Raw genomic sequence first — 26,358 nt, 5'->3', positions numbered from 1 at the left:
TGAGCAGAGTCCCCTAACAACACAGAGGAGGTAGCTTTCTCCGCGGTGAGCGCATCTACAGCCAGCGTGACTACTAGACCTAAGCGCCAAGCCTCTGTTGATCATTAAACATCCATTTTTAAACCAGTGGGGGAAAGTTAACTGTCATTTTAAACGCAGGAGGTGGTAGTATGGGAGAGAATTTTTCTCCCTCAGATCTCAGCGAAAAGGAGCGAGACCATATATCTATCCATCGGGTTAACTACCCTAACACATAATCATTCGTTCCAGTCATCTGTCTCTTTATTTTTGAGGCGAGCCACAAAATGGCTATGATAGGATTCTGCAGCGAGTGAGAAACTCACCCCGAAGCACTTTGTTAAATAAACAAAATGCCCTTTGCTTTCTTCTTTTTAAGCCCACACTCCTCTGTTGTGCATTTTCCTCCCTCCTTCTGGCTAACAGGCAAGAGTACCGCTTCAATGTGAGCATCACCGGTAAATATCAGGTTTGGTGTCAGCCCCTAAGATTCAGACACTACTCTCCAGACCTGAGACCATTTTGCAGCAACACTCAGCCAGGACAAAATCCATCTTAGAAGGAGCACTGATGTCAAATCCCTCCACTGATAGCAACCTCAACAGAGCAGAATGCATGTACTTCTCCTCTTCAGCAGCTTTTTAATAATTTGAAGAACCGGGCTCGGCTCAGCACACCGCAGCATGGTTTCTTCCCACTCTTGTTTCTTTCCTGACTCACCAAACTCACCACAGTTGCTGCTGCCCTGTCCTCCTACACATACACAATGAAGGCAGCCCTGCTCTCTGAGCTTTGTCAGAAGCCATTGTAGACAACACAGGAGTAAGTCAGTCCTAACAGGGAAGGAGAATTCAACCATTCATGAGAAAAGCATCTAAAGTGTGCTTCTCCACTAAAATGAATATAATCCCACCTGCGCCCCTCTCAGACCTTCTTCCTGTCCATTTGTTTGTCCAACTTTTTCGCAGCGAGCCAGTCAGAGGAACAGAACAAGTCAGCTGTCAAACCCGCCTGCCGTGAGTGAAGATGGCAGGTGAAGTCCTGCTTTATCCACCTCCGCCCCCCCACCTCCTCAGCCTTCTCTATCCTACTCTTTGGCTCAACACGGAAAAGTGGCCTCCTACTCTCGCCTCTTTCACAAGTTTTGTGATCATATTTTGTCCAAACATAGGAAGGAGAGGAAGCAGCGAGGTCTCTCCTCTTGAAGGTTGGGAAGTGGTTGGCTCATGTTATTACCCAGGAGCAGGATGACCACGAAGGGGCCACCGACCCCTACCGCGCTTCCAATGGCATTTCCATTCCCTGTCTCTGTGTAATAACATCTCACACACTGCACTTTCTTTCACTATTAACCTATGCTGATCCTATTTTCAAAGTAAGGGCACGCACAAAGCATAGAAATGGCTTTTTTTCCCCCGTGTCTCTCCTTCTTTGCAGTGCAAACGTGCGAGTGTTTATTTTCATCTACTTAACCTGCCTAAAATTGCTGTGAACATTAGGCCACGTATCCTCACACAAAGGGAGGAGAAGGGAAAGGGGGGGGGGAAAAGACGAATCCATCAAAATAAACAGCGTCTTGCCGCATTCCTTCTCTGACAAACAACAGCTGCACAGAATTGGAAATAAATATTATCTCTGCGACAAGAAAAACAACACCGCTAGGTTCTCGAGAGTCGTACACAAAGCTTGAACGCTCCGTGTCATTACATCTACGCTCGCTCGGTTTTGGAATTAAACCATTTAATTTGTCAGAAAGCGACTGAAAGCAAATTGATTTTGGAGCCTTTTTAGATGCAGGCCGCGGTGACCAAAACGGCAGTGAAAAACAAGCAAACATATTTTCAGCAACTTCTGTTCTTTTCTTTTTTTCCCCAATCGCCATGATTGCTCTGATGGTGTCCCATTCTCCTAAAGAGGTTGAAACACAGATCTTTGTTCCTGGTCTACGCTCGCCCCGAGAAATACTGAGCGAAAATGTTTTAACAGGCAAAATCTTTTTTAACATGACCACGTCTCTGAACGGCGTCCAAAATTTCCGCTAAATACGCGGCTTTTGGTGTTAAGCTTACGGCCAGCAAGTTCTCCCAATCCACACTAAATCTGTTTCCAAGACAAACACTTGCCTCTCGCACACACACATAAACCATGACCAACTGCAGTGTCCAGCAATCCTGTCAGTAGCTTCCACCAGCAACAGCAGCAGCAGCAATTCTCTATCAGAACAAAACTGCTTAGAGGAAGGGGGCTGGTAGCTCAAGTTCTCCCTATTGAAATGCAGACACTTTGATATGGAAATTGGCAGTTACAAAAACCCGCTAGAATTCACACTAGCATGCACTGAAACCATTTGCGCAATGTGAGATGAGATGGCACTTCCTCCCAAGAAAACACAAGACAAATGGACTAAACCAGCATGTCTGGGGTGGGCGAGAGATGGAGTGGAGGTAGAGACAGGGTAGAGGGAGGCAACAGACCATTTGTCCCCCTCCTCCTCCTCCCTTCCCCTCCTTCTCCTTGAATTCCTACCATTCACTGTCCAAGCACTTGTTTCAAGACACAGACCCCCCCACCCCCCGAACTGAGGCATTTTTTTTTTAAGCGCAACATCTATATTCAACAGTAAAGCCTCCTATCGGCAGGGGAGGAAGTGACCTTTTCATCTTCAGCAATCACTGATGGGTACGTCAGTATTAACCAGACGCTCTGAGCATCATCCCAGCCGAGGGAGACTTTTTTTTTTGTCTTTGACCGACACGACACAAAAAAACTTATCCGCCACGGCCCCAAAATATGCCTGGATTTGTCTGGTGGCGAGACAATTAGTCACACTGTGCATATAGCTTATATAATGCTGCAGTTTTTCCTTTCGCTTTTTCCCCCCCTTTGTAGTTCGTGACTGAATTGTGAATTTTGTCAGGTTTCTTTTAAGGCCAGCACATCCATACTTTTCTGCATGAAGCTGTTATATAAGCATATGAAAGGGAAGCTCTCAGTTTCCCCAACTTAGCTTATATAATGTTGCACCACCATCCTGATCTGGTATAGACAGTATGGATTATGTGCAAACGTTATTTAACCTTCCCACGTCTGCCCAGCACAGTCATGCTCTCCTCTGGCTTCTTGCTTTAGTCTGTGCCTCCCTATCTCTAAAAGCTTCATGTGAGATTGGGAGATGGTGCCTGTAAAAACTGTGTGTGTGTGTGTGTGTGTGTGTGTGTGTGTGTGTGTGTGTGTGTGTACGTGAGAGACAGAGAGTGTGAGTGTGTTTGTGAGTGTGTCCCATCATCACACATGGCTGACTCTGGTCTGTGAATTATACATGCCCTGTGAAATGATCTTATTTTATAGCCGCAAAATGGAGAAGTAAATGGAGACAGTAACTGACATCCAACTACTTAGCTCCTGGTGTCCTGGACTGGGTGGAGATGTTTGTGTGAGCGCTCTCTTTTTTTTTAAATATCACTCTTGAATATCCTATAAATATAAATCAACTTCTCTTTGTTTTTTCCTTATGAAGAAAAACAGGCTTCAGCTTCATGCTAAGGGATTTTCTTGTCATGTGTGAATCTTGATTAAAAGAAAATCCCATTTGTAACGTGAAAACCCAAGAACTGTCATAGAATAATCGTTTTTTAAAAAAAGCACCTCTCAGTGGGCATTTAAGGTAAATTACATGGGATTATATATACATCTCAGTAACTAAGCAACTTCACATTAATTTAAAGTCTGGATGCGAAAGCCACCTAAAAATAACGTCGCCTATACTCTGGGCTTTATATTGATCCCATCACCACAGTTTTAAACTACCGGAGGAGCCCGTGGGCCCGTTTTCTGACATTTGCCTTATCCTATCCTGGGAGTGTAAATAAATGGTATTCATTCAGCGAGACATAACCCAGCATCTCCCCTGAAAGACTCAAAACATCCGCTTTTAAAGGCTACTTACAGAGGGTATACGCCGTGCCAAAATACGGATCCCGGCGCGGAATGTGAATCTCAGATCAACACCAGGAGCCCCCTTCTTCTTCTTCTTCTTCTTCTTCTTCTTCTTCTTCTTCTTCTCAGTCTCTCCCTTCTTTTCTTTTTCAGAAGAGGCCCCCAGAAACTAAACAGCGGGTCGCACAAAGACGGCTGGGGTTCGGCTGCATGCTCCACTTTCCTCACAGTGGAAGAGAAAGGTGGGGTTTCCCGTGCCAGGTATCTATTCTTCTTCCAGCCAACTCGCCCGGGACCGGACGAATAGCTCCATGGCGAAGGGTCTGTTCAAAAGTAATGATCGTTACTCCCCCGCCTCCTCCTCCTCCTCTTGTGCATGCACCCAGGCTCCTTCCGACGGGAGCGCTACGGATAGACTGCATAAAAAAAGGGATCACTTCAAGGAGACGGAGATGCGCCCCAGTCTCGTTTAAAAAAATCAAACTCCGAGCTCTGCTCCCGCACTGCTAAGTCTTTCTTAAAGTCTCCAGCGGTCGGGTTCGCAGATAAAGCACGGAGGGGGCTAATAGGACTTCTTCAGGCTGGTTTTCAGTGCGTTCCCTCGGTTGTTCCCTCTGCGCCTTATCCACACGCCGTGCAGACAGTCGGAGCTACAGCCGGACTGGAGGCAAACAAGGCGAGGAGAAACGGCTCACCGGTCCCCTGCTCTGCAGCAGCTGGCTGTTGAGGAAAGCGCGCAAAACCTGGAGCGGATCGCCAGGGAGCGCGCGGATTAGGATCCTAATGCCAATTATGACCGCGCGCATTAAGGCTAATATTAAACATTTATCTCCCGGGTGTTCAGATTTTATGCATGCGTTAAAGCGCGAGCGTGTTCTGCTGTTTTTGCTCCGGCTTGTGAAGATGGACTTTTTAACAATCCACGAAGCGCAATATTTTAATCAGCATTCCCCGGTGTAATCAGGAGAAAGGAAGCAAAAAAGCAAAAGAAAAGTGCAAGACCATTCATTACCAAAATCCACCTTATTCCAGGCATATAAATACGATACTATTTTTAACCCTATTAGAATTTCAGTATTGTGGGCAGTAGTTTTCACCTGGATCATTAGTATTAATAAAAACAGCACAACAACACAGGATAATGAGGCCGGAGCAAGAATTGTTCTAACTGAATCAGGCCAAAGACTGGAAAAAAAAGCAGAATAAGAAACCTTTAAATAGAAGCAGTCAAAAAGAGAAAAATACTGACCACTGACCACCAATGTTACCCCTCAGTCTCCTAGCAGGCACACCTATGGTACTGATTTCAAAATCCTAGGTCGCCTTGTTCTCAAGTCACCGCATTCCCAAGATTTTCAGAAAACTTAGTCTACCTTCAGCTCAAGTTCACTGATATCTGAACTTGGCCAAGACTTTTAGTAGCTACATCTGTGGTATCAATTTGAGAATCGTATGTCCCCTTGTTCTCGAGTTCATGCTTTCACAGTTGAAGGGTAAAAATCAGTTTCTGTACTTCTTCTCTCCTCTTTTAGCTATCATACTCAAGTGTAGACTAGTAAACTACTACAAACCAGTTCCTGGAGCTAACTCATTTAATCATGATATCTAATTAAACAGGGACAGAGTGCATCTACTGAATAAGCAAAGTGTGCTCAAATATGACCAGTTTGCATCATGGAAGAAGAAAAAAATCCAGCAAAAACTACCAAAACTACCAGCGTATACAGTGATATTCAGTCACTACCTCAGAGCAGATGTTGTGCAAACATTCAATATCCATCCATATGCTCGTGGAAAGAAACTGCAGCGTACAGTTCCTCCCTTTAATCTTGTCGACACAGAAAGAAGATGCTCATTTGAAACCTCGGATAATAGAGTAATGCCGCTAATGATAACATCTTCAGGGACGTATTCAAATACATTTAATTTCATTTAGAGTCCATTACGAAATGTCACATGGTAAATTCTGCTCTGAACTCATGCAGTTTGTTTTATGTGACAAAGGATTCCCAAGTTTCACACTTCAAATGTAATATAGATTAGATTAGATAGAACTTTATTAATCCCTCGGGTGGGTTCCTCTGGGAAATTCGATTTCCAAAAAAGCACAGCACCGACAGAAGTTACAGAGTTACAGAATATTATATATATATATATATATATATACACACACACACACATATATATAAATACAGAGACAATATAAATAAAATATACGAAGGGGATAAATAGAATAAATAGGAATAAAAATAAAAATACAAGTGAATTGCACATTTCAAGTATTGAGTCTATTGCACCGTTGACTATTTACAAAAGTATTGCACAGTGAGGTGAAGAGGCACTGCAGCTTAGTTGTTCCCCCCTCCTTTGTCCTCCTGTTTCCCCTCCCTCTCCCCTCCAGGGAGGAGTTAAACAGTCCGATGGCGTGTGGGACAAAGGAGTTTTTAAGTCTGTTAGTTCTTGTCTTTGGGAGAAGCAACCTGTCACTGAACAGACTCTTCTGGTTGTTAATGGCCGTGTGCAGAGGATGCCCAGCATTGTTCATAATGTCCAGCAGTTTCTTTAATGTCCTTTTCTCTGCCACTGTCACCAGAGTGTCCAGCTTCATGCCGACCACAGAGCTAGCCCTCCTGATCAGTTTCTCCAGCCTGGATGAGTCCTTCTTTGCTGTGCTGCTCCCCCAGCACACCACAGCATAGAAAAGTACTCCAGCAACCATATATGCGTATCTTTAATACGTATCATATGGAGCATTTAGGCATATGCTCAGCAGGCCCTCTGCTGGGCCAAAACACCAGAGGTCTTACGTCAATAATCTTTAGAGCATTGATCTCTGGTGTCCTGTGGCGTGGGGCACCTGGGTCCTTGCATGCTGCAGTTTGTAGGGTGGGGTCACTAAGGATTGGGTGTGTTCTGTTGCATCTCACAGATGCAAAATCCAGTTGAGATCTGGGTAAAGCTCTTTGTCATGTTCTTAAAGCAGGTCCTAAGCAGGTTTTTATGGTGTGGATGGGCACAATTTAGTCTCAGGCCTGATTTGGAAATCTACGTCGTAACTTACAACGTAACCAGAAACCCCTTTTAAACCTACGCCGTAACCTTCCACATAACCTGACGTGCACCTCCAGAGAACTGTAACGACACGTCAGGTTGACACAGTCCACAACGACTGAATGGAGTGGAAGGTTAGGCAAGGGGTTAAAAGAGGTTTCCAGTTACGTCATAAGTTACGATGTAGATTTCCTGCGAGTCTAAATCACAGTTTAGATGAGGCTGCAGCCTACTGGGAGTGCCACTGGCTGCATGAATGTTAAGTGCACGTAAAAGTAACAGGCACATAAATGCAAGAACCTAGCAGAACATTGCTTTGTAATGAAATGATCAGAGTTATTACATTACGGTTTTAATTGAATCTCCTCCCCGCTTTAATGTTGTGGCAGTGAGAACAGTCATGAGAAAAAGAAAGGACTCTATGAAGTCCTAAGTTTGCCCTTACTGCTTGACTTGAAATTAAGTGAGGGTGTGCTAATCAAATTCAGTTGATGAACAGATCATCAGTAAGTGTGCGCACATCTATAAAAACAGAAGTTTTGGGAATTTGCAGGACTAGTGTGTTAACACAATGCCACAGTCTTCCCAGGAGTGGATGTCCCAGCAAATTCACCTCTGGGTCAGAATGTGCGATCAGAGAAACTGCAAAAAGAAAAACAAGAGCTACAACTCAGCATGTTAAATGTTAAAGTTCATGACAGTACAGTCGGAAAACGACTGAAAAAGCATGACTTGTTTGAAAGGGTTACCAGCAGAAAGCCTTTTGTCTCTAAAAAGAACATTGTGGCATGGCTTAGTTTGAAAAGTTGTATCTGAACAAACCGCAAGACCTCTGGAACAATGTACTTTGGACAGATGAGATGAGATCAAAGATCATAATGCACAGCACGAACACCTCATACCAGCTGTGAAGCACGGTGGAGGAGGCGTGATGATTTCAACTTGTTTTGCAGCCATAGTACCTGGGCACCTGCCAGTCACCGAGTCAACCATGAACTCCTCTGCATGGCAAAATATTCCAGCGATTAGTTCAAGTTATTGCTGTCAAATGTGGTTCTACAAGCTACCAAATCATGGACGCTCCTTAGTTTTTCAAAGGGCTGCAGAAATTCCTCTGAAAACTTTTCTCCACTTTGACTTTATCATGTGTATTTCACATTTTTGAAAACAGTGTTAACTGCATATTATCTTGTACTGTGACAGCTTGGCAACCTGTCCAGGGTGAACCTCACCTATCAGCCTATGGCAGTGGGGTTAGGCTCCTGCCGCCCACAACCCTAAATTGATAAAGAACGTGGATGTTTGTTTGATTTCCATTCATCTCTGTACAGCACATAATCAAATAACGACTGGCCCTTGACAGTAACAGCAACAATCACATATTTGGTTTTCGGTGTAAGACATTACAAAAACCCAAGAAAAAGTCGAGAGTTTGTTTACTTATTTTTTATGCTGTATACACAATTGAATGGAAAACAATGCTGCCAAGAGCGAATCAAATGAATAGACTCAGATTTCGAGAATACAATAGTACGGCTTACAAACTGGTTGGCTTGAATGAAGCCTTGTAGACTGAGAGTAATTGCACTAATGATGCAATCATAAAAAAAAAAAGAAAAGATTTAAATCGTTTGTTTGCTCAAAAAGCACGTGCTCTAAATTCCAGTTTTCACATGAGGCTTCTAAAACACATAACTACATGCTATCCCTGTTGTAATACTCTATTGCAACAGGAGAGAAAAACATCAGGGTGCTAAGATCTTGTCATGCAGGTGCAGTGAAAGCCCTCACTCAAATCCTCAAGAAAGAAGGCATGGAGTTAATAGGCACTGTCTCGAGGAAGATGAATATATAATGTGTAATGTATTGTCACTGTTCCACTGAGACTTGACTAAGAATGATGTACGACGCAGACATTTTCTACTGCATTGATTCTGCCTTCATTTTTAAAGCACACTATACTTGCTCTCTTGGTCACAATGGAGAGGGGGGCAAATTGAATCCTGATTTTACGGTCGCGAGCGGGGACTCGAATTGTAACTGACTTGGCAACCTCCAAAAAACATGAAACTATAACTGAGTTGACTGGAAATGATTCGGCTTTGTCGATGAAATTACACTTCAAAGCTGAAAGCCCATTAGGATTTTACTGTAAGCTGCAAAACATTAGCATTAAATTGCCATTTGCTGACAAATATGATATAATCTTAATGACAAACTGGACAACAGCGAGTTTGTGCACAGCAGATCCCCAATTATGAAGTCATGATTTGTTGACTGCTCTGGATATGCCTGCTGCAGGCTACATATTTTTGTCAGGAACTACAAAAAAAAGGAGATATAAATGGATTTCATAATGTTCTGATTTATTCAGTCATTGCACTAAGGCTATCATTACGAAGCATTACACCCATGATAAGCCAAAGCAACATGGTGCACTAATGGTTCACGAGACGTGTAATATCTACCTGTGCTGTACTACCAGCTGTGTCCTCGATACGAGCAGAGGTGCCTCTGAACAGCAATCCTTCTGCTTAGACAACATGCAATTTTTTTGACATGCTGTCTGAGCTCTGTCATTTTTCCCTCTAAATATCATGCGAAGCTTGTGTTGTTGTCATTTCTCAACAATCGATGCACTGGAAGAAAATGATCTGCCCAGCTGGAGGCAGGTTTATAGTAACATTTTCCTCAGGTTTCTAAAGTTCAGCCACATGCGGCTTTCTTTTGAACATGATGTTATAGGTAGGAGCTTTCATTCTTCCCCACCACTCCTCCTATTTTTAGAGCCTTACTTTGCAGAATTGTAATAAAAGAGCTACCTCGGTGCTGCAGAATCAACCGAGGGACTTTTTTTTGCATGAGAATATATAACAAAACGCTTGATTGCCAAGTTTGGATGCATTAATATCCGAAATATCTCTTCTCATCTCGTCTTCTCTTGAGCCAAAGTACATAGCTAGGTCAGTGGTCTCTGTTACACGTGGCTTCAATAAAAAAAAAGAAAGAAACAGTCCCCTGGTCGCACAGGGGAAATGTGAATTTGGGTCAAATTCACCAGGTGTAAAGCGAGAGGATTAGTGCCGAGATCGCATGTTTTCCGAGGCATAGTTTTACATAATAAAGAAAAGCAGAGTAAAAGAAAGCAGATGTAATGATGCTGATCTACTGGCCCATATTTTTATTTAGAGAAACAATGTTTATGTATGGCCTACAACAGCAAGTGTAAACTCTCTATTTCATCTGAACTGACCCAGGAGAGCTTGGCTCGCTGGTGTTTTATTCATTGTGGTCAACGCAGTATATATGTAAATACACACAGCAGGCCCTCGTCTCTGTTTTTTTTCCTCCCCACGTTTTTTCTTTTTCTTTTCGAGGACTGATGAAGTTGTCAGAAAACGCTTGGCTTTGCTTTTTCGCTGGAGCCTGTCGTTCTTGCCCGTATTCAATGTGCAATCAAAGCCCTGAGTTATAAAACAAAAGCAGTAAAAAAAAGAAGAAGAAAGAAGCAAGTCTCAGTGTTGCTGCTGACTCATCTAAAGGGTGTAAATACATTTCACAGTGAGAGATCGGAGCAGTGTCCATGCTGTAAATTACAGGTCTTTATGAATGTTCAGTTTAAGCCAGGCTAAAATTAAAGCAAAAACAATGTGCTCTTTTTTTTCTTTCCTGTATAGGCTGCTGACGTTTTGCCATAGCTTAGCTACTTTTCACTATAGCTCTTGCTTGCTCATTTGCTGTTAATTAGCAAAGGAGAGAATTACTACCATCCAGGCATACTCTGTACACATTACAGGATCGCTCATGATTGCTAGGTTACTGCTTCCCTCTTCAATGCAGCTTAATCAACAAACAAGCACAGGCATGGTTTACTTTGATCAGTACACATACCGTACTTCAGCTTTGTGGTTATGTTGTGTGTATGCATTTCATTTGTTTAGCTGCAACTAATCCGACGCTATAAAACCGTACCTGCGTTGCTGATTTCTCTACTTTAAAATTAAAGGAAACAACGGCATTATAAAACAACCTCAAATCCATTTCCTGCGAATTAAATTTTTAGATGTTATTTTAGATTATAGGAGTGATAATTACATTGTTTTTCCCTTCCAGTGGTAGACTTTTCTGTGGCTTTTCAACCACAGCGACCTCACAGAGAGGCACATTTTAAGAATTCAAGTCCTTCCACCTCGACATCTTTTCTTTGATTTTGTCCTCTCATGCATTCTGTGTGTTCCCTCTCCAAAAGTGCCATTCACATTATGGTGAAAAACCTCATGCAATAATGTGGGGTGTTTCAGCAAACATTCATGCGGTAAATAAGAGAGTAGCTGGGAATGCTGTGGCGAATGCTGTGGTAAATATGTCATTATTAGATGGTTTTACTCATTAAGATCAAAAGCCACAAATTCAAAGGCGATCTCAAACCTTGAAAAGGGAAAAGCTATTTATTGAGAAAAAGAGGAAAAATCAAAGGATCTTAACTGACTTTTTGAGGATTTTCTTCAGGATTTGTTAAAAGCTCTTGTTCCACGCAGACATAAACACTCTCTGTTCTTCCGCATCAAGGAGAAATTCTTTTCAGCATTAATTTCCGAGCTTATTGGACAAACCAGCTTTCTATAGTTCTGTAATCACAGGGCAGCATGAAAGACGATGGGAATTATCACGATCCTCATAATGGCAGTTTCCGTGATGGAAGGAGCTCAACCACAACTGAACTCTACTACATTCATGACAAGACAATGTCTTAATTCACACTGAGGACTAGGACTGCAGTCTGCACAGTGTATTCCTAAACCCATTATTTAGATTGTGCATCCAGTTTCCTATGATTCCAAGCAGCTAGTTTCAAATATCTGAAAACTATGCCACCCGATTCAAAGGAAACATTTTTTAAGAGCATCCAAACGAAAGCAAATATGTAATTTCCAAAATTAAGGACAAGTAAGGTGATAAACCTTTACCTCCATGGAGAAATACAGCACGTGTTTTCAACTTGGTATGGGGTAATGATTCAATTTAGAGTAAGTAGAAAAAAAATGGACATACTGCTGTTTTTCGGCTCAAAGTTTTGGATATTTGAATGAGATGGCAGAGTAAGGGTGATACCAGTTCATTTCAGTTTGATTCTATGTTATTGAATCATGACAACAGTTGCCTCAAGACACTTTACATTGTAAGGTAAAGACTCTACAATAATAGAGAGAAACACCCAAAAGCTCTTTGGTGACAGTGGGAAGGAAAAACTCCCTTTTAACAGGAAGAAACCTCTGAAAGAAACAGTCTCAGGGTGAGGGGAGGAAGACAGGACAAAGACATGTTGTGGGAGAGTTTATATTCTAAAGGTGCATCTGTAATTGAGAGTGATTTTACTTTCTAACTGGGTGGTGAAAAACATGTCAAACTAAATGTACTAAGTAGTGTGAAACTTTTAAATCAAACTTAAAAATAATATTATAATCAACTGTGCATGTTTAGGATTGTTGCACAGGCCAAACTTTATTTCTAAGTAAATACGTTACAGATAAAAGGAAGGTGAACTCTGTTCTTTAGGTGTCATATATATGCGTATATCCCCCTATTCACTTTTATTTCACTGTTATTTCAGCAATTTGGGGGTTTCAGTTTGGATGTAACCATAGATTGGCAACATCTGACAATTTTAGAAGGTTTCATGACCTACATATACTGTGTCACTTCACACCATATTTCTCTCCCTGTGTGAGAATGAAAAATTACTGCAGCAATTTCTCAGAATATACTGCTGCTTCATTTTCTTTGTGGTAGTTTCCATCATATTCAACCAAATCTGCAGACCTCATGACTTTCTGGTGACTTTCCCTTATGAGCATAGTTCTTCTGACTAAAATAAAAATATACATATACTTCATGTACTGTACTTTGGGTAAAAGCCAGAATTTAGACAGGTTACATAGGCTATCATGAATGTTCTTGGTTTGGGGGAGGAAGCCTTCCTAATTTATGTTTAGCAAAAACTTTAACTAAACATAAATTAGGAAGTAAATTAATAGTTTAATGACCTACTTGTAGACCTGCCCTTTACTGGCTGAATGTACCTGCAGGGGTTTACAACAGCAAGTATGCTTCTACTTTTTTTTAGTAACAACTAAGCTTGAACTTGACAAAGGAAATGTGCAAGCAACTCAGCTCACATAAAAATGTCAACTAAACAATTAGTAAAAAGCACACAGGCAGCTGCATATTGTGAATCATAACATAGAGTGACACTCACTCACCGATGCCTTCATTTAGATATATACTTCAAAGGTCCTTTAGAGGAAGCTCTGAGTTTCAGAACTATGTTGTATTCTTGGTAGAACCACAGTGAAACTATATAGTCCTCAGTTGTTTCCCGTGAGACTTGTGTCAGCTGCAAACTCCACTGACAGAAGTTAGATCAAGCATAGAAAGCAGATTCAGCTCTCTACAATAGATAAAATCTGACAAGCAACATGGATCCAGACTTGTCTCCACTCTAGATCTTTTTGGCTCGTAACACTTTGCCTTTCCTCTGTCCTTAGGAAGCCTGTAAAAATGCTCTTATATGGGGAAAAACCCCGAACAAATAAACGTAATGCACCAGAGCCACTGCCTTCCAACTGGGTGAATTTGCTCCAAAAATATCACTGTGTCCCAGCCCAGAAAACAAGGTTATCTGAAAAAGGCATCTCAATCTATAGTCAAGCATTTTTAAGCACTTGGTAAAGTACTCGGGAACATTTTGTTTTAATTTAGTTTCCAATGGTGAATGTTTATCTTATGTGTAGCTGTATGTGTTGTTCCTCTGTTGTGCAGCAAGTTTTTTCACATAGAGACTAAAACGCTGAAAAATGGAAACAGATGCTCATTGTCCCAGCGTGAAAAGGCAGACAGGAGGGGGGGGGGAAAGGACAGGAAGAGAAAAAGAAAAGATTTATAGAATCTAATGATTCCATACAACAGTAGCAGATTCAAGATGAGTTACTTTTTTCACACATTTGAGCTGCTGAGAAAACTACGTAGCACTAAAAATATATTTCAAATAACTAGCTCCAAATAGAGGCAGTTTATTCTGCTGTTGTATCATTTAAATAGCAATACAGTAACACATTTTTGAGATATCTTTGCTGACTTTTTAGGGAATAGGGAAATGGGACATCTTTGCGTGCCACTGAAAGGAATCCTGTCACTCAAGCTGCTGTTCTGGGACTGCCTCTATTTTTGGTACCTGAAGCACAGACACATGCCATACGGTTACACTGACACAAACAGAGACGCAATAAATAATAAATCCACCAAACAGGAAGATATTATCCACTCACGGCTTGTTGGAAGTCAATAATTTGCAAAGCAGCTCACAGGGAAAATTGGTTGCAATAAACCCATTATGCAAAAATGCAAAGTGGAATAGAAGCAGGAGGAACACAGCTAGCCTTGAAGTGAGGTGGGACTTTGAGGCAACATCCACCTCTTTCCATGCTAGCTTCGGTTCAATTAGCATCCGCAATTTATTTCTCAAAAATGTGAAGCTTTTATAAGCCTTTCTGAAAAGCTGCAGCATGGAATATATCTGAACACTGTGTCATTTTAATAAGCCCTACACAGGTGTTTTCACTTGGCTGATTAAACTTGGCTGATCCTCATACGACCATGTACTAACTCTGACTCTCCTGCTAGGCTTTCTTGCAGGTCCAAAGACGGCAAAAATAACAACTTCTGAATTTTCCTTTGTATAAACACAATTTCAAATTAGCCTTTTGTCCAACAAAATGAATGCACCTGGCTACAAATATTGGATTGTTGGCTAATTCTGCACAAGAAGAGCAATAATACACAGAGGTGGCAAAGGTACAGACGTGCTTTGCTTAAGTAGAAGCACTGACACCTGTGTTAAAAAAGCACTGATTTGACTTCTTTACTCAAGTAAGTCAGTAAACTGAAAAAGTACAGACTCTGAAATGCACCCAAAATACAAGAGTGAAAAGTAGTTCTGATGATAAACACCACAACTGCTGTGCACCAGTCCATTGCAGTGCTTTACAGTAAATTCAACACAATACAGCAATCTAAACTGTTTATCCTGCACTAAACTGCTGAGCATTTTCATGCAGCCTTTGAATAACACAGTCAGTATATCTCAGTTTGTTTTCCACATTGACATTTCCACCAGCTATTTTTCTGCAAAGATGACTGAACCTTTTATCAGTATCATAATAAAATTATATTAAGACATGGGAATAAAACTTTTTTTTTTTGCCTCCACACCTAAACATAAAGTATAGTCAGGGGAAGATTTAAGCAGATGTCATCTTGGCTGATTTCCACCCTTTACACTGACAGTATACTGCTTATTCTGTCTTTATACTACACAGTATATAAGATTGATTTCAGTGAATGAATTTAACCATCATTAGCTGAAATTGAAATTGATCTCTGCTACACTTGATGTGACCTAACTGGCCATGAACACCACAACCAGTACTGCAATAACAGGATGATAGCAGAAACATTAGTTTGGTTTGCAGGATGTTTCACAACATGAAAAAACATAACTTCACATCATATAAAGATCTGGTGCAAGATTCAAAAAAATGAAGCCATTACAAGCTTTAAAATTCCAGTTTATCAAATGTCACCGAGCGGTCCTTACCTTTAAATCTAACCTCTCTTCTTCCTCTCCTGTCCTGTCTTTCTTACATCTTTCTCCATCTCTGAGTGAAGTTATCGCTCACTCTTTTCTCGCCCTGGGAAATACAGAGGCTGTGCCTTAAGCTAGCAGACACACTGTGCATCAAACTGCACACAAACATTTTGTAGGCTTGCTGATATTTGTTGAGCTGATAGAAATGATGCATTTAAAATTACCTGACACTTAAAAAACACATTTTACTCCCTTTAGCTCTTCTTCTGTGGCACTAGCTAGATGTTGAAGTTCTGCAACCACAAATTTCTGCACCAAAAATAAATGGAACTCTAGATCGTTCTGACCCAACCTAACCCCTGAGTAAAGATGATACATAAACTATATGTTTTGCCTCTTTAATCTTAGGTGATGGATACACCAACAGGATTGTCTCTTATGTTATTGTTCCCTCCATTTAGGACCAAATAGCTTTGATATTTGAAGGCTTGTCTTCAACATAAAGTAACGAACACGTTTTGAAAATGTCAAGAGTAGGCAGGAAAAGTAAATCATTTTAAGAAAAATAAATACTCCAAGTAGATACCTGAAAATTCTACTTAAGTACAGCAACAGTGCATTTGTGCTAAATTACGTCCCATCTCTGATAATATATGAATAGTTTATTCGTGTTCACCACTAGACTTCAGCTGAATTAAATGGGAGGTGTTTTGTAGTGTAGCATACACGATGCTAAAGGATACCTCACTGTATTTTGTCATTATATCTGTGATTAGCTCTAGTGCTAACCTTGAACTGACACCAGATAAATAGCCTAAATTAGCAAGTGCTGTTGTGTTATATATTTGGAGCAGTTCATTGCCAAATGAAAACAGACACAAACAAAGAGTGTAGACCTAGTTTTATAATTAACTCAGTAGATTGCATTATTGGATTTAAATCAGTGGCTTTATTAGTAAAGTATTTGTTATGCTGGTTAGTACATTTCAGAGTGCTTTGCAGGTAATAAAGTAATAAAACTTACAAAATAAACACAATAATATCAGTGAGAGGTGCTAAAATATGAATAAAAATGAATTAATTTGATATAAAACAATATTTTTAAAAATCTTCATAATATATTAGTGTGTCTGTCCCAACAGCTCAGAGCATAAAAACTAAAACAAAAGTTTCTGTCCTGAGCTTTGGAACAACTAAAACACTGCTGCTAGAAGTCCTGAGAGACCATCCTGGTCCATGGTATGTCAGACATGTAGGCTGATGTGAAACCTGAAAGTTCTTTAAAGTAACACAACTTTAAAATCAATACGGAAACTGACAGGCAACTAATGTAAAGACTTAGTGCAGTATGTTCTCTCCTTGTGATCCCTGTCAGCACCTGTGCGGCACAGTTCTAAATCTATTGCAACTGATTTATAGCATTTTGGGGGTAGACCAGATAGGATAGCTTTACAAAATGCTCGCCTTTGAGAAATAAAAGCATACGTTAGTCTCTCTGTGTCACTCAGAGAAATCCTGGTAGACTTGTAAAAGGTTTTATGGGGGTACAAGCACAGATATCTAAACTACATCTAAAAGAAGCATCGGCTGGACCCGTACAGCTGTGAAAAGAAACCCCCTGATAGCACTATCTGGGGATAAAATGCATAAAATAAAAAAAGTAAAGGCCCCACAACTGTTCCTTGGGGAACACCATAAATTATCATTATTTTTTTAAGGGGGGAGGGGTGACTATTAACTGCCAAAGGAAAAAAAATGCAAACCAGCATAATCCTTTGTTCTATTTAAAAGAATTTAGCGATTAACTTTAACTAAAACCAGAGTTCATGTCAAATAGTACCAAGAAAGAAATATAATATTTTAATACGTCCAAGGATTATTTTCTACTTTTAAAAGGACTACATCTGCACCAGGACAGATATATCAGAAATATATAAAACAAATCTAATTTATTGTTAATAAATGAATGTTGATTAATCTAGGCTTTTTTTTTAAACAGACTTCATAAACTTAAATTGTGTAATAAATTAAGTTTTATAGGAAGACTCAAAACTATTAGAACTTTTGCACCCATCCAGTTGGTTGGCATGTGTACATATCTCCTCACCATCTGGGAGATATCATCTGTGTCATAAATTTACAATATGTCTGACCATCCGGATAACTAAAAACAAGATTATACGAGCGGTTCTACCCACTCAGCTGCACATAATAACCATTTAAATGATACAGCATGAATGCAACAAAAAGCCTGCTGTGGAAAAGATATAAATTTAAAGTTGTTGAATGTTTTTTCTCTACTTTTAAAAGAAAATGATGTTGTAGAAAAGCTTACATCATTTGGAAAAGAATTTCTGAGAGTGGGACAATAACAACTGAATGCACAATAATTTGATTTACAATTTATTTTCGGTCTAGTGTAGAGACTTTACTTGATGATCGAAGGGCTCTCCCAAGTGTGTATTTAGTGAGGTGGCTTACATTTTTGCTTTCATGCTTTTACATTTCTATAAATGGTTCTTTTCACTGCAGTAATTCTTTCTACTTAGTTTTGGATATGGACCCAAAAACCACAATGTTTAGTGTTTTAGTTAAAGTCTACCATCAACGGGAGAACTAGTTAACTTGACCACTGGGTATCAAAAGCATGTTTTCAGTAGATACTTTTCAAGACAGATTAATCAAAAATATGTCAGTTAACACCATATTAGAAATAGAAATGTATAACAGTGGGTAAAATATCTCATTAGCTTTTTCTTTTGCCAAATTGTATGCATCTAGTCAATAAGCGATCCTAATTGGTCAATCAATAACTGCATGAAAACCATCCCTGCCTGTAGGAAGCTTTGTGTGAAAATTACCTTCGTGCTCAAGTGAAATCAAGAAAACAACATGCTTCTTTGACTACCACTCATCTCTTAGAGGCCATCATCTCTGCACAGCTCCTTTCTGTGCAGCATTGACTAAAGTGATAATCACAGCATTTCATAGCCACAGGTCAGTACTGAGTGAGATGCCCTAAAGAGACTGTTGTGGTACAGGTTTCAGGCATCTTGTTCTCATTGCCTGCTCTTGTTGTTATCTGAAGTTCTACAAAAAGATTGAAGCTACATGTACGGTGTGCCACCTGGCATAAACTAATTTTATAGCTCCTCTATAAACGGCACCAATTGGCTTTAACACACTGAGTACCGAATACGGTTGTTCGGCAGCACCTTGCTGTATATTTCTGCAGCCTGTCCTGATTCTACTATCATCATAATTACATTAACGGCAAAGAGCTAAAATATGCATTTTCTATAAATAATCAACTCTATTATTCTCACTGATGTTTGAGCTGTGATAGATGTGAGGTGGGAGGAAGCAGAGGAGGGATTTACTTTTTTATCTGGTTTTTTCCAGATAAGAGCAGCTAGGATGTCATGGCGACCGTATCAATCTGGACCCAAGTCAAACATGTTTGACATAATTCAAGAATGCATTTCACGCCATGGCATTCGTCCTGAAAGTAAATTGAGTCTGAACAGCAGGCAGAATAAATACGCCAATCACGGCTTCTGGCAAATTCTATGATTTATGCCTTTCAAACAGGATTGTTTCACATATCAGTTTTTCTACCTTTCCTTTCATGTGCATGCCATGTGTTGAGTTCTGTGGACGTACTACTGTGGTAGGATTCAAGCACAAGGCTTCATGACAGATACTTTACACATGCCAGACTGTTAGACGATGGAAGAACTGTGAGACAACGATAAAATGTTCATATTAAAAGCATTTACCCCTCTCCAGGCGCCAGACTGTCTGACACTGGCTCAAATTGATTCTTAATTGGGTTTGTATGGACCCTGGATCTACTGTTGATGAGCACAGTGAAAAGTGGACAACTACGGCTTCGACTCGTGCTTCGCAGAAACGTGATAACACCACGGACCTAACGGAGGGAGAAATTACTTCTTATAGTTCTCGCCTCTCTTTAGAAAAAATGAATGTTATGAAACGGATAATCTGCACATCTTGAGAACAAGTTTAAAAGAATGATCCATCATCCAGACACGGCAGAACAAAGCTACTGACTCAAAGGGATGTCATTACTCATCACAAGTCACAACCAGTTGGCATTAACCAGCTGTGTAGCTAGATGTCTTTTTGGGAGACTTTTTTTGGGGAGGGGTGAGATGCAATAAATCACTCAGAGTTGCTGTGGAATGCAAGCCAGTCCTCTGGAACAGTTTGGTCTTGGTAGAGGTGATTTTCTGTTTCTAGGCTGACATTCCTCATGACCTTTTTTGGCTTGTCGTGCACACTGACTCGTAGAACATGCTGGTTAAAAACTAAGGATTGAAGGGGAGAGGGACTCAAATGCTCCCCAGTGTACCTCTACCACCACCGTTTCCAATGAAGCTCAGCATGCCTCTATTTGAAGAGGAAGGGAGCAAGGTTATCCCTACCTTTCCCTTACTTGTGTTTTTTTTTTCTTCCCCAGTCACAGAAGAGGCTTGTTACCAGAGCAAGCAGACGTAGTGGAGAGCTGTGCTGCAAAGCTTTATTCGAGCTGAGGGGAGAGTCTGCTGTGGATTAAGCCTTGTCCACAGCCTGGTCTGGTCTTAATTTCACTGCTTTTGTTCAGTCAGACTGGAGGGGTGCTTCTGATTACTGCCTATACCTTTGAAGAGTCACTGCAATTAATACATTTCAGGATTTACTAATAATAACAGTAAAGCATTAGTATAGGATTATTTTTAGATTATTTAATGACAGTTTGAAATATCTCATTGGGCTACATTTAATTGACTTACAGGAATAATCAGAATCAGTGGAGACTAAGATACCATTGCATTAGGCTTAAATGCAAACCTATCCTCATACATGTTACATTAAACTGCACATGTCATCAGAATCGATTGAGTCATATTTTTTTGTGTGTGTTTGTAATTAAGCTGAACTTCATATATCTAGAGGTCATAAATTCAACTAAGGTTAATGGCCTGTATCATTGCACGAACTGGTAAATGTGTATTGCTTACTAATACGTGACTAGCATTTTCAGTTTTGAGTTGAGTTGCTGGTAATTGGAGTGGCAGACAGTCAAATAAGCGCCACTGACATGTAATGTATTATGTACCTGGCAGCAGCAAAGTGAAATACAGTTAATTTACTAATTCTTAACATGTTCATTTTTGGCGATGACAGGAAACCTTGGAGACAGCAGGGGGAAGACACAAAGCAAATGGCTTCAGGGTGGATTCAAACCCAGGCCTCTGCAATATCCTTGCAGCATATGCTTATGCTTCTTCCTGCTCCTTTTTGAACATGGACGTTATTTGGAGTTGTGGTTGCTCGTTTTCCTTTTGTTTGCTTTGTTCATTTGTCTCTTTTAATTCTATTTTTTTTTTTTTATACTTTTTCAACATGTTCAAAATAAAGATTCAATCAATCAATATGAATCGCCTGCTCAACCCAGCAAGCTAGACCAACACCCTTTTTTTGTGGAACTTTCGATTTCAATTCAACACATACTGTGCTCTTATATATAAAATTGATCTGAATGGCCCACCATAGCCAGTAATGAACTGGACTGTAAAACTAATAACGCATAAACCACCTGTGCTTGTCTGTTTGTGTATATATTTGATCCATGTACAATAAATATAAAATATCAATGGACAATAGCTAACATACACAGCCACTGGCCAGTTCATTAGTTACACTTGTTCAACTGCTCATTATGCAAATATCTAATCAGCCAATCACATGTTCGCAACTTCATTTTCCATCTGCTGAAGTTCAATCTGAGCATGAGAATGGGGAAGAAACATGATACAAATGACTTTGAATGTGGTGTGGCTGTTGGTGACAGACAGGCTTATCTGCTGGGATAACCATCTCTAGGGTTTACAGAAAAGGATCCAGAAAAGAGAAAATATCGACTGAGTGGCAGTCCTTAGGGGGAAAATGCCTTGTTGATGTCAGAGGTAAGAGGAAAATGGTCGGACTGCATAAAGCTGATAGGAAGCCAACAGTAACTCAGATAACAACCAAGTACGCAAAAGAGTATCTCTAAATGCACAGTACATTGAACCTTAAGGCAGATAGGCTACAGCAGCAGAAGACCACACTGGGTGCCATACCTGTCAGCTAACAATAGGAAACAGGCATAGTTTGGTGTTCAGATAGATAGATTCATACTTTATTCATCCCCAGAGAGAATTTCAGAAATTCCAACAGTATCCCCAAATATGCTAGACATAAACAATACATAAGTATAATAGCATGCTAATAAATACACATTATGAAGTTAAAAACTGAGTCTTGATTTCCAGTGCAAGTCAGATAGCACAGCTCCTCTATGACAACGTCACCAGTTCAGTCCGATGCACCGCTGGACTATCACCTCCCTTCCCAGTTAGTGTTGGTGTCCACCAAGGATCAGCTCTGTCACCCCTCCTCTTCATTCTATGTATGGATACCATCACGGCCAACCTCCAGTTACCTCATCCATGGTCTCTCCTCTTTGCCGATGACATATTCCTCGCCAGCAAAGACAGAGAAGAGACCCAAACGCCGACTCAACACTGGTTCGATGAATATGGTATGCGGCTCAACACGAAAAAAAAACCAAATACCTGGAAGGAGGCCCCCAAACTGATGGCACCATCATAATTGACAACGAAAAGTTGAAGAAGACAGAAGAGTTCCGCTACTTGGGCTCAGTCATCAGCTACGATGGAAATATCACCTCCGATGACCGAGCACGAATAAATGCAGCCTGGTTAAAATGGTGACAGGTCACCGGTGTCCTTTGCAACAGAAGAATGCCAGATCGACTCAAGGGAAAAATCTACAAAACAGTGGTCCGCCTTATAGCCCTGTACGGCTCCGCATGTTGGCCCGCATTGACCACACATGAACAGGCCCTAAACACCATGGAGATGCGCATGCTCCGATGGAGCCTGGGAATTACAAGACGGGACCGTGTTACGAACAAAGACATACGGAAGCGACTAGGCGTAGCCCCAATTAAGGAAAAGATGCTTGAGTCTCTGAGTCGCCTGAGGTGGTATGGACACGTGATTCAAAGCGATGAGAACTCTAGCAAAAACGGCTATGACGATCGACCCAGAAGGATGCTGGCCTCGAGGCAGACCGAAGATAGGATGGAGAAAATTAAGGAGGACATTAAGACTGTCAACACATCACCTGAGGATGCCTTGGACAGAACCAAATGGAGAAACCTTTGCCAAAGAGCGGATCCTGCACCAGCGGGAACAACGCCAGGATGAAGAAAGAAGCCAGATAGCACAGTCAGAATTTGGCACAAACAGCATGAAAGTGTGGATTTGTGCTGTCTTGTATCAACAGTTTAGGCTCATGGTGATGTAACGATGTGGGTGACATTTTTGGCACACTTGGGGCCCCTCAGTATCAACTGAGCATTGTTTAAACAATACTCAGTATCAACTGAGCATTGTTTAAACAATATTGTTGCTGACTATCTCCATATACCCATCTTCTGTTGGCTTCTTACAGCATAATGTCACATAATCTCAAACTGGTTTCTTGACCATGGCATTGAGTTGTATTGTACTTACCTGACTTCCACAGTCAAGAGATTTTTGGGATGTGGTGTAATTGGGAGATTCCCATTATGGATGTACAACTAAGAAATCTGCAACTGTGTGATGCTATCACGTCAACAGGAACCAGAATCTCTGAGGAATGTTTCCAGCACCTTGTTGAATCAGTGCCATAAAGAATTAAAGCAGTTCAGGAGGTAAAAGGGTCCCAACCTGGTACTAGCAAGTTGTAGTAAGCAAACTGGCCAGGGAACATTATATGAAAATAATGGATTGTTTAAAAATGTGTAAAACTGCTTGACAAATATTTGTAGCACAACTTTGAGCTATAAGTCACCAAAAGTGGCCTGGAAGAGTAATAATACATTACAAGACGACACAAGTGTGATTGCTGGAACAGGAATAAAGCAATGTTTTGCCTTTTAAAACAATCAAAAAATGACTCAGCCACTTGCTTTCTGAAGTGTCTACATTGCAATCTCGCCTTGTAGGTGTCATAAATTGGCCCAGGCACCCTGGGCTTAGCTGAGTGCCGGGGTGGTCCTCCACCAGCCCCATCTCAGGGTGGGCTAGCGTCAGCCTGCAGGCCCAGAGGGCTCGTCAATGTCACTTTGCTGCTGCTATTCTGGTCACAGAGTGGAGAGGAGTAAGTGGGTGAGTGTTTGGGTAGGACTCAGAAAAAAAGGAGAACCTGTTGCAAGCGAAGGTATGTTCCAAGCACATGGTGGTCTATTCATTTTCAAAGCACTGAGATGCATTTAAAGCCAGAGCAGAGGAATTTACAAGTCGAGACTGCAAAGTGCTTCTGTTTGAGGAATGGGATTTAAAAACTAGTATTGAAAGAATGTCATGTGTGAAATGCAAAAACCTGGAGTGACGGATCTGGTAAACTGGTTGTAAGAGAGTCACAGTCTCAACCACTGATCCCTAAGCCTTCTTAATCAAGACTCACATTTTGACAGCCTTTTGTTTTATCTTTCCTTTAAAATGTTATTATTCTTAAAAACAGTAATTGGATACATATGATTGTTGCCAATAAACAAGATTTTAGTGTTTCCCAGCAATGGGATTTTTGTTACATTACCCAGTATTTAAGCCATTTTTCAACTAGACTAAACAAAGGAGCTAAGTAATCCCAAATGTCCAGATGTTTTAAGCCTTCCATTATAATTCTCTCAGTTGTCAGTGTTGCAGATTTTCAAAAGGGAGGGTGGTATGTTATAACATATTAATTCACATGCAAATAACAAGTAATAAAACTGCCAAAACAAATGTGTTTTCTAAATCAGTTGGAAATTAGCATTAACAAATTGCAAGATCTTATGTGCAGTGCATTTCTTTGAAGTCTGCAGAAAGAAAATTCCTATGTTATGCGATAACCAACACCCTATTGCAGGATGTGACCACTCCTTTCTTTATAACCCATAAATAAGAAGATTGTGATCTATTTGTTCCTTTATATCCCTCTTCTGGTTCTGTGACATTCTTAGATCCTTTGTGTAAAGTCAAATTTGGCTTTCTTTTATACTTTATTGCATTCCTTCTCTAACCAAATTCCTCTTGTGCTTTAATGGGTAGATGCTCCTCTGTATTTTCACTGAGCAAAAGCTGCTCCTGCCAGATTTGTGGCCTGTTGCGGTCCAAAAGAACAGCACCACAGGGAACTTCAGAAAAACTCACTCAAATTTCAGTTTTTGAAATACAGTCGTGCCTGGGGGGCAAGAGCATCTCCCAGCCCAATATTTCAAATGAGAGATGGAGTGCTACTCTGTTCTGAATAGAAGGCACAATGGCCTCACGCAGGATAAAGTACTAAATAACACGAAGCACCATGTAGGATAGGCTAGCTGCGTGGTTACAGGCTGACACTTAAGTAACCCCTTGACAGGTGCTGAAGTCTTACGTGTCTGAATGGCAGCTTAAGAGTTTTCTGCCTTTTACAAGCCCAACCTTGGTTTATTCACCCAACACATGGATGGCTTTTATGGTGCTCAGGCAAATGGCATAGCACAATGGCGCTAAAGGTGCACAGAATGAAAAAAAAATATTCTGCATTTCTGGTAAGACATAACTGTCTACAGCATGAGTTGTTCAGTATGCATTATGTCTCCTAACTTTAACAAAGAATTTATTTTAACCCACCCCATGAGTCCATTTCAGCAAAGCTTTTTTTTTTCTTCTCTAGGCCAAAGCAAAATACCATAACAAAATGAGATGCCTGAAAACATACCAAAAGATACCTGACCTACCTACTAACTATGTGAAGTTAACTTATCTGGCCTTGTGAATATGTGAATATTGTGGTAACAATGCAGGATCAATGCAACCATCTGGTAACAATTGGCTGTGAAGGAAAAATGAATATTACCTGACTGCAAGTGGCTGCTGGAGGACAATGGCAGTTGCTGCAAAGAATTTTCTAAAATCCCAGTCATGCGGCACAACAAATGGGTCAGGTTCTCCAACCAGTTAGCAAAAACTTCCTAATGATCGCTTTGGTTTCTAGCATGTTCCTGTAGTAGTTTGAATAGAAGTGGTGGGCTTTTCTACAAACAATGGCCAGCCACTCTCCGAGCTGTAGTGAAACTGTGAAATGTTGGCTCCAGTGTTGAAGACAAACCTTCTCCATTTCTGGTTTGTTCAAATTTTACAACTGCTCAGCTAGTAGTTAGGAAGTATTCCATATATAGGTAGCCTTGGCAATCTGCTAGCAATCAAAGCAATCACTTGAAGGTTTTGGATGCAGCACCTTCGTTGCATTGGATTTTACCCAGTAAATGCCAGCAATCTCCAGGTGCCACTGCCAACCAGTTGGGGAATACACAGTGGTTGCATCACATCAAGCGCCTTGAGGCGACTGTTGTGATTTTGGCACTATATAAATGAAACTGAACTGAACTGAATTGAATAAGATCCATTATGACACAACTCTGGAGTAATGTATGCATGATGCCATGTGAGCTTAGGTATGTCAAATCAGAATGGTTCAATGTATCCTGCTAAGGGGCAGAAACAAACTAAGCCCAATTAACTAAAGCCGTTTACTCAATGGCCAGTAGTGGACATTTCTTGAGTTGGTTGTGTAAGTAACCCTCTGATATTCTTTCCAACCAATAACACATCAGGCAGCATATG

At 40.7% G+C, this 26,358-nt stretch overlaps 1 protein-coding gene and 1 pseudogene across 6 annotated transcripts in view; one reads left to right on the top strand and one right to left on the bottom strand.

Annotated features, from left to right (window-relative positions):
* The window catches only part of adgrl2b.1 (adhesion G protein-coupled receptor L2b, tandem duplicate 1), a 97,266-nt gene extending 92,635 nt beyond the window's left edge, over positions 1-4,631 (bottom strand). For 4 of the 6 annotated variants that reach the window (XM_085439971.1, XM_085439973.1, XM_085439972.1 and 1 more), the window contains exon 1: positions 3,965-4,630. The gene's annotated coding sequence lies outside the window, so the exon portion shown is untranslated. Of the gene's footprint in view, positions 1-3,964 lie in introns of all 6 variants that reach the window. The other 2 variants (XM_085439977.1, XM_085439978.1) reach the window with 1 other exon arrangement.
* Positions 4,632-21,991: 17,360 nt separating this feature from the next.
* On the top strand, positions 21,992-22,929 carry LOC146687636 (uncharacterized; annotated as a pseudogene).
* The last annotated feature ends 3,429 nt before the right edge of the window (positions 22,930-26,358 follow it).

This window comes from Copadichromis virginalis, linkage group LG18 (genome assembly GCF_057382275.1).
Source record: "Copadichromis virginalis isolate Kocher_CV1m ecotype Utaka linkage group LG18, C_Virginalis_male_GT1.1, whole genome shotgun sequence".
In the NCBI taxonomy this organism is placed as follows: domain Eukaryota; kingdom Metazoa; phylum Chordata; class Actinopteri; order Cichliformes; family Cichlidae; genus Copadichromis; species Copadichromis virginalis.
Note: the sequence above shows the minus strand (reverse complement) of the source record. Positions and strands in the feature narration are given on the sequence as shown.